The sequence below is a fragment of the Aegilops tauschii genome, chromosome 3 (genome assembly GCF_002575655.3).
Source record: "Aegilops tauschii subsp. strangulata cultivar AL8/78 chromosome 3, Aet v6.0, whole genome shotgun sequence".
NCBI lineage: Eukaryota > Viridiplantae > Streptophyta > Magnoliopsida > Poales > Poaceae > Aegilops > Aegilops tauschii.
In genome coordinates this window covers 626666308-626672830 of record NC_053037.3, presented here as the reverse complement: position 1 = coordinate 626672830, position 6523 = coordinate 626666308, and positions in this window count along the sequence as shown.

Sequence of the window (6523 nt, the reverse complement as noted above, 5' to 3'; positions counted from 1 at the left end):
AGCTTTGGGTTCAATCTTGCGGTGTCCTTTCCCAGTGACAGCAGGGGCAGCAAGGCACGTATTGTATTGTTGCCATCGAGGATAACAAGATGGGGTTTATATCATATTGCATGAGTTTATCCCTCTACATCATGTCATCATACTTAAAGCATTGCTTTGTTCTTATGAACTTAATACTCTAGATGCATGCTGGATAGCGGTGGATGTGTGGAGTAATAGTAGTAGATGCAGGCAGGAGTCGGTCTATTTGTCACGGACGTGATGCCTATATACATGATCATACCTATATATTCTCATAACTATGCTCAATTCTATCAATTGCTCAACAGTAATTTGTTCACCCACCGTAATACTTATGCTCTCGAGAGAAGCCACTAGTGAAACCTATGGCCCTCGGGTCTATTTTTCATCATATTAATCTTCCAACACTTAGCTATTTTTATTGCCTTTTATTTTACTTTGCATCTCTATTATAAAAATACCAAAAATATTATCTTATCATATCTATCAGATCTCACTTTCGTAAGTGAACGTGAAGGGATTGACAACCCCTTTATTGTGTTGGTTGCGAGGTTTTTATTTGTTTGTGTAGGTGCGAGGGACTTGAGCGTGGCCTCCTACTGGATTGATACCTTGGTTCTCAAAAACCGAGGAAAATACTTACGCTACTTTGCTGCATCACCCTTTCCTCTTCAAGGGAAAACCAACGCAGTGCTCAAGAGGTAGCACCCTACCACCCGTGTCGGCTCTCTGCCCCGCTGCCTCTCCAACCCCATCCACCATGCCATCGGTTGCAAAGCTCGTGTTTTTGTCGGCGGCAGGTGCAGCCCCACCCTCCTTCTGAGGTAGCGGTCGACAGGCATGTTGACTTCGGCAAGTTCAGATCCTGGTCTGGTGGATATGGGATTGCTCGGACTTAGGCCAAGCGAAAGCCATGCTCGGCTTGTCGATGCTGGCAGCGACGACACCCGCGGATGTCGTTTCCCTTACGGAAGGCGCTGCCATGACCTTTATCCCAGCCCCTCTTCGAGCATCAGGGGAAACCCTAGGTCCGGCTTGTCGGATCGGATGGCCACGGCGTCGTGACGTCGTTCCCCTTCTTGAAGGCGCTATCTTGCTCGCTCGCGGAGTCCCCGGTGTTGGAATTGGAGATGTTTGACGTCATGCTCATTTGGTCTGCTACTCTAGTTTTAGGCTTGGTGGGTTTAGCTGTGTGTTTCTTCTTGTTTGGGCTGAGCACCCCTTCTCTCTGCTCCGGGTACCATGCGCATGCCTCCTTGTGTATGTCATGTGTTGTATCTTCGGTTGTACTCATTCTCCTTCTATCTATCAATGAAAAGATACGCAAACTTTGCGTATTCGCGAAAAAGTTACCTGCTCTCAAGCGAGGTCCTCGGCACTGCCGATGGAAATAAAATATGGGTATTTGTTCTTGATCCAGTGCTGCAGCTTCGACCCGGGAGTGCGTACACGACGACCTGGAGGTACATCGTCATGAAGCGCTTCGTCGGTTCTCGGGAAACCTTTGGATCAACACCTCCTGCTGATTCACCCTGTCCAAAACAGTTGTTGTGGAGGGATCGGGGCGGTACGATGGGTGTTGATGACGGGGCTTCAAATTCTTCGCTCCATGACACTGATCTTCCGGCAGGAAAAGCTAACATGGCTAAACCTTTTGAGCAGGGGTGCTAGTTATAGTGAAGACTATGAGGATGGAGCAGATCCGTTCCTTACTGGAGAAGATGAAGTTTAACTCCATCTGTTACTCTTGCATTTGCTTAGTGGAGAAAATGAAGGAGATTTGGCATATAGAATACCAAGAGCAGTAGAAAAGTAATCTGTTCGGTGGGGAGTAATTGGGGGAAAATCCTATTCGCCGCTTACTGCGTCAAAGTGTCGAGGCGACGCACAGGGGGAACAACGACCGCAGCGCTAGATAATGGGTCGGCCCATATTACCACTGATAAACAGCTGGTTTTGGGAACTTTCTAGAAGGTTCCCTGGCTGGTTTTTATTCCTATACCGGTTTTCTCGTTTTCTTTTTGGTTTTTATCTTCTTCTTTTTTTCGTTTTTGTGTTTCTTGTTTTTTGTTTCTTTTTCCTTTTTCTTTTTTTGTTCTTTTCTTTTTCTTTTTTAGTATTTTGTTTTCTTATTTTTATTTTCTTGAAAGGTTCATGTTTCGAACATTGTTTGGAATTTTCAAAAAATGTTCGTGATTTGAAAAAACATTCAAAATTCAAAAAAATCATAATTATAGAAATTGTTCACAATTTCAAAATATGTTCACATTTTTAAAAATTGTTCGGGAATTTGAAAAATGTTCTTGTTTTTCAGCTCGGAATTTTTTATTCAAAATTTTCACAACTTTTCAAGAAATATTGGGATTTCAAAATATGTTTCTGTTTTCAAAAAATGTTCGTAAATTCCAAAAAATGTTGATGTTCTCTTTTTTAGATGTTTCAAAAACTGTTCTACTTTAAAAAATTCATGAATTCGAAAAATGTTCGTGTTTTTAACTTTTTTTCTGGAATTTTAAAAAATGTTCCCAGTTCAAAAAAATTGGTCATGATTTTCAAAAAAAGTTTCTGTTTTTGAAATCTTCCATTTTTTTCAAATGTGTTAGAAAGTTTGGACAGTGTTTATGTTTTAAAAAATGTTCAAGAATTTCAAATAATGTTCTTGTTTTCGAAATATGTTTAAAGTTTCAGAAAACGTTCAGATATTTCAAAATATGTTAATCTGTTCACAAGTTAAAAAAATGTTCATCAATTTTCAAAAAATGTTCTCATTTTCAAATATGTGTTCATAATTTCAAAAAACGTTCGGAAAGTTTTAAAAAATGTTCTCCTTTGCGAAATTTGTTCACAAATTCAAAAATCTTCTAATTTTCATAATTTGCTCGTAATTCAAAAAATATTCGCGAATTTCATAAATTGTTCTTGTTTTGAATACAATGTTCGCATTTTTCAAATTTATTTCTGTTTCAAAAAGAGTTTGCATTTTTTTCAAATAGTTGTTGATAGTTTCAAAAAAAAAATCTCGTTTTCAATATTGCTCCTTTATTTCATTTTTCAGCTTTTCCCAAAAAATGATTGTGTCTTTAAAAATTTGTTACTTGTTGTTAAAAAAATTCATTTTTGAAAAAAACAATTTACGTTTGTGAGATGAAAATATCATTCGATTTTTTTAAAAAAAGTTGCTCAGCTAGTGATGTCGTTCTCTCACGGGAGGTCATGTGTTCTGTCCCACTAAAACACGTTTTTTGGTAATTTTTTGTGAGCTATTCCTTCCTGTTTTGCCGCTGCTGTCGTTTCTTTAAGTGCCGCGCTGTAAATCACCTATAGAAAGTGTCTGGTCGGACTGGCTAGCAACGCGTGCGTGTAAGCGGGTGATCGGGGGTACGAAGTGCGAAACCTCGTCTGTTCGCCGCAGTACGCGGCATATAGGAGGTCCCGTAATTGGGGAGACGCAAAGACTCACAACTATTTTTTGCTTTCCCATGGGCTTCTAGTTTGTCCCACCAAAATAAAAGTATCCAGCATTCCAGCTATATAATTAACCATGGGCTGGAACGTGTAAAGAGGCAGCTGTAGAGCCCACGACTTGGCTCTGACAGCCCAAGCCTAGATAAAAAAATATCAGAAGCGGCTTCCGTACAGCCCGGGGACAGATTGAGACGCAACGTGAGTTGGAAGCAATTGATTTTTTTCCTTAATGGCATGTGTGGGACATAAGTGATGAGATGGATAGCCTGCATGTTAAGAAAATTAGATAGTTGGAATGAACTATTTAAGTATTATAGATTAGGCCCCTAGGGCTACATAATTTAGTCGGCTACGTCAGTGGAAGGAGTCCTACACAGCTCCGGCTTCCTTGTCTAGAACAACAAGGCTTCCTGAATCTTCCTTCTATGGGGCCCATGGGCCGACATGATTTCCCAGGGCGGGGCCTCGGGCCGACCTACTTGGGCTGGCAACTAGAGGGGTCAGGTGCTCCTAGGCCATAACACCATCATATTGTATGCAGAAAATTATTACATGCGTCAATTTCGCATAAACTTGAATACAAACATGGTGCCTGCGATTTTCATAGTGTTGGCTGGAAAACCCCACTGAATCAACAATGTCAATTAATCAATAACAAGCTCCATGTGAATATCTTATGTACTCTAGAATTTATAATGCTTATATGCTCAATCCTACACTAGAAACCTCTATCAAAATATCTGTTGGACTACCACTTTAAAGATATCTTCCAAATATTTAAAAAATATTAAGATATACCTGAACACACACTCCAGCGTACGCGCACACACGCTATACACAAATTAGTACATGGAGTTGTGTGGTTTTGTTATCTTTTAGTTGCTCACCTTTGAAAGAGTTTAACAAAAGGTTTTTTATAGAACAATTTCTCAGAACCGAAAGCTCATCACATAGTTTTTCTACACAATACATTTAAATTCGTCACAATTTTCATATTTTAGAATGGACATTCAAACTATGTAACAAAATATATCAATTTTTAATAGAAAAATTGTGGCGCCTAATTATGCTAAGCATAGAAAATAATTGTAAAATATACACTGATAAAATAAATTATATAAGTTTAGTACAAAACCATAAGAAGTGAATAGATGAGGTAGAAGCATAATACACCGCTTTACCGACTTTCCGGTGTTTGCCAGTGACTAGCGAGATGCCGTCTCCCCCCCCCCCCCCCCCTCTCTCTCATCTCCTCCGTACCTCTCTTGGTTCCTCCTGCTCCGATTGCTTGCTCCCTACGCGATCTCTGTTCCCGCCCAGCTTTGTCGCCCTTTCTCTCCCAATTTTTTCCACTTTTGTTCCCTTCCCAGGTGTTCCTCTCGGAACAATTCTTTGGCCAGCGTCGGTCTTCCTACTCTGATCCGACGTTGTTGCTTTGCCGCCGATTGGTTCCCAGCAACGTTGTGCAGTGGTTTAACCTCCCTCCCCTGATCCCAACTTCTAACCTCCTCCGCCCTCTCTCTCTTCTTTTCGCAGATCCCCTTCTGTTTCGCCTGGTTTTCATTCCCTTGTTCCCCAAAGTTAGTTATGTTCTCCCATGGCGTCACTTCCCCCTGCTTCAGTTCTCAGTTCGTGATTATCCTTTGTTGCTGAGGCGATTACAGTAAGTACGGATGGTGATCCATTTGGGATTCAAGAGATAAAAGAAGAGCTCACGAAATTATCCAAATAGTACTGCAGGATGCTGCTAACGCGACACTATGATCAGAGACCCTTCGACGAAACTGTGTGGGATGTCATAATCGCAATCGGTGGTGTAAAAAACCCATCAAAAAAGGTGCAAAACGTTTGCGATGACAGATGCATCAAGCACGGTTCAGATTTTAGTTGCGTGTGCGAAGCAGGGCATCCGGTTGATCTAGACGAACTGTTTGTGATTAGACAGAACAACAGAAACGGGCAGCCATATCAATGCGTGTGCGATATACGGCATACGGTTCGCTTCGATGAACTGTTTGCTATTAGGGAAAGCAACAGAAACGGTCAGCCAGATCAAAGTGTGTGTGATACACGGCATACGGTTCAGTCGAATGAACTGTTTTTGATTAGGGAAGAGAACATAAATGGTTCAACTTAACAAGATGTGTGTGATACGCGGCAAAAAGGCCCGGAGGTTAATTTGAGAACAAGTACACAGAGGTTAATTTGGCATACATGACTTATAAGTTTCACAGAAATCATATCACTTTTTTTGGAAAACATTTAGTTGCGTTGAATGTATATAATGCTCCGTCCTATTAGTTGAATTAACCTCGAGGTCCATGTTTTGGAAACATGTCGTAAAGTAACGGGATAGACCTTCATTCAAGCCAATCAACATGTATGATCTTGTTATATTTTAGTTGTTTCGGCCTTGAAACTATTTAACAAATGTTGTTTCTTTGAAAATGTCTTGTAAATGAATGGGTGTAACATATTATTCTAAAAAATACGGTTTTATCATAATTGTGTTCTTTTGTAGTAGACATTTGGAATATTTAGCAAAATAAATCGAATTTGAATAGGAAAAATTATTGTGACTAAATAATGCTAAGCGTAGGACAAAATGTTAATTAAAAATGTAGGTTGATAAAATGAACTATAAAAGTTTAGTACAATGCATCAGAGGTGAATATCGAAGATATAGGAAGAAGAAGCTAAATGAGATTCTTTATCCGCAACAGGAATGGAAGTACAACTAAGTGTGTTACTGAGCATCATTGATTAAGAGTGGTTACATCAACACTAGCTGAAGGCTCGTGCCTTGCTACGGAACAATGTACTAGTGTCACTCTAGTTGATTTGTCTTGCTTCACCCTTCCTGCTTTGGTTCTAGCTATTTTTGTCGACACAAATCGTTTTTCACATACCTCAGCCATAAGACAAATGTTGCTCTCCTTCTCTGTCTTTTATCTCGATCCGATACTTCTAATATGACATTTTAAGGTAGCTCTTATGATGGTTTCATTTGCTTTCTTATAGATTGGTATTGCTTGTC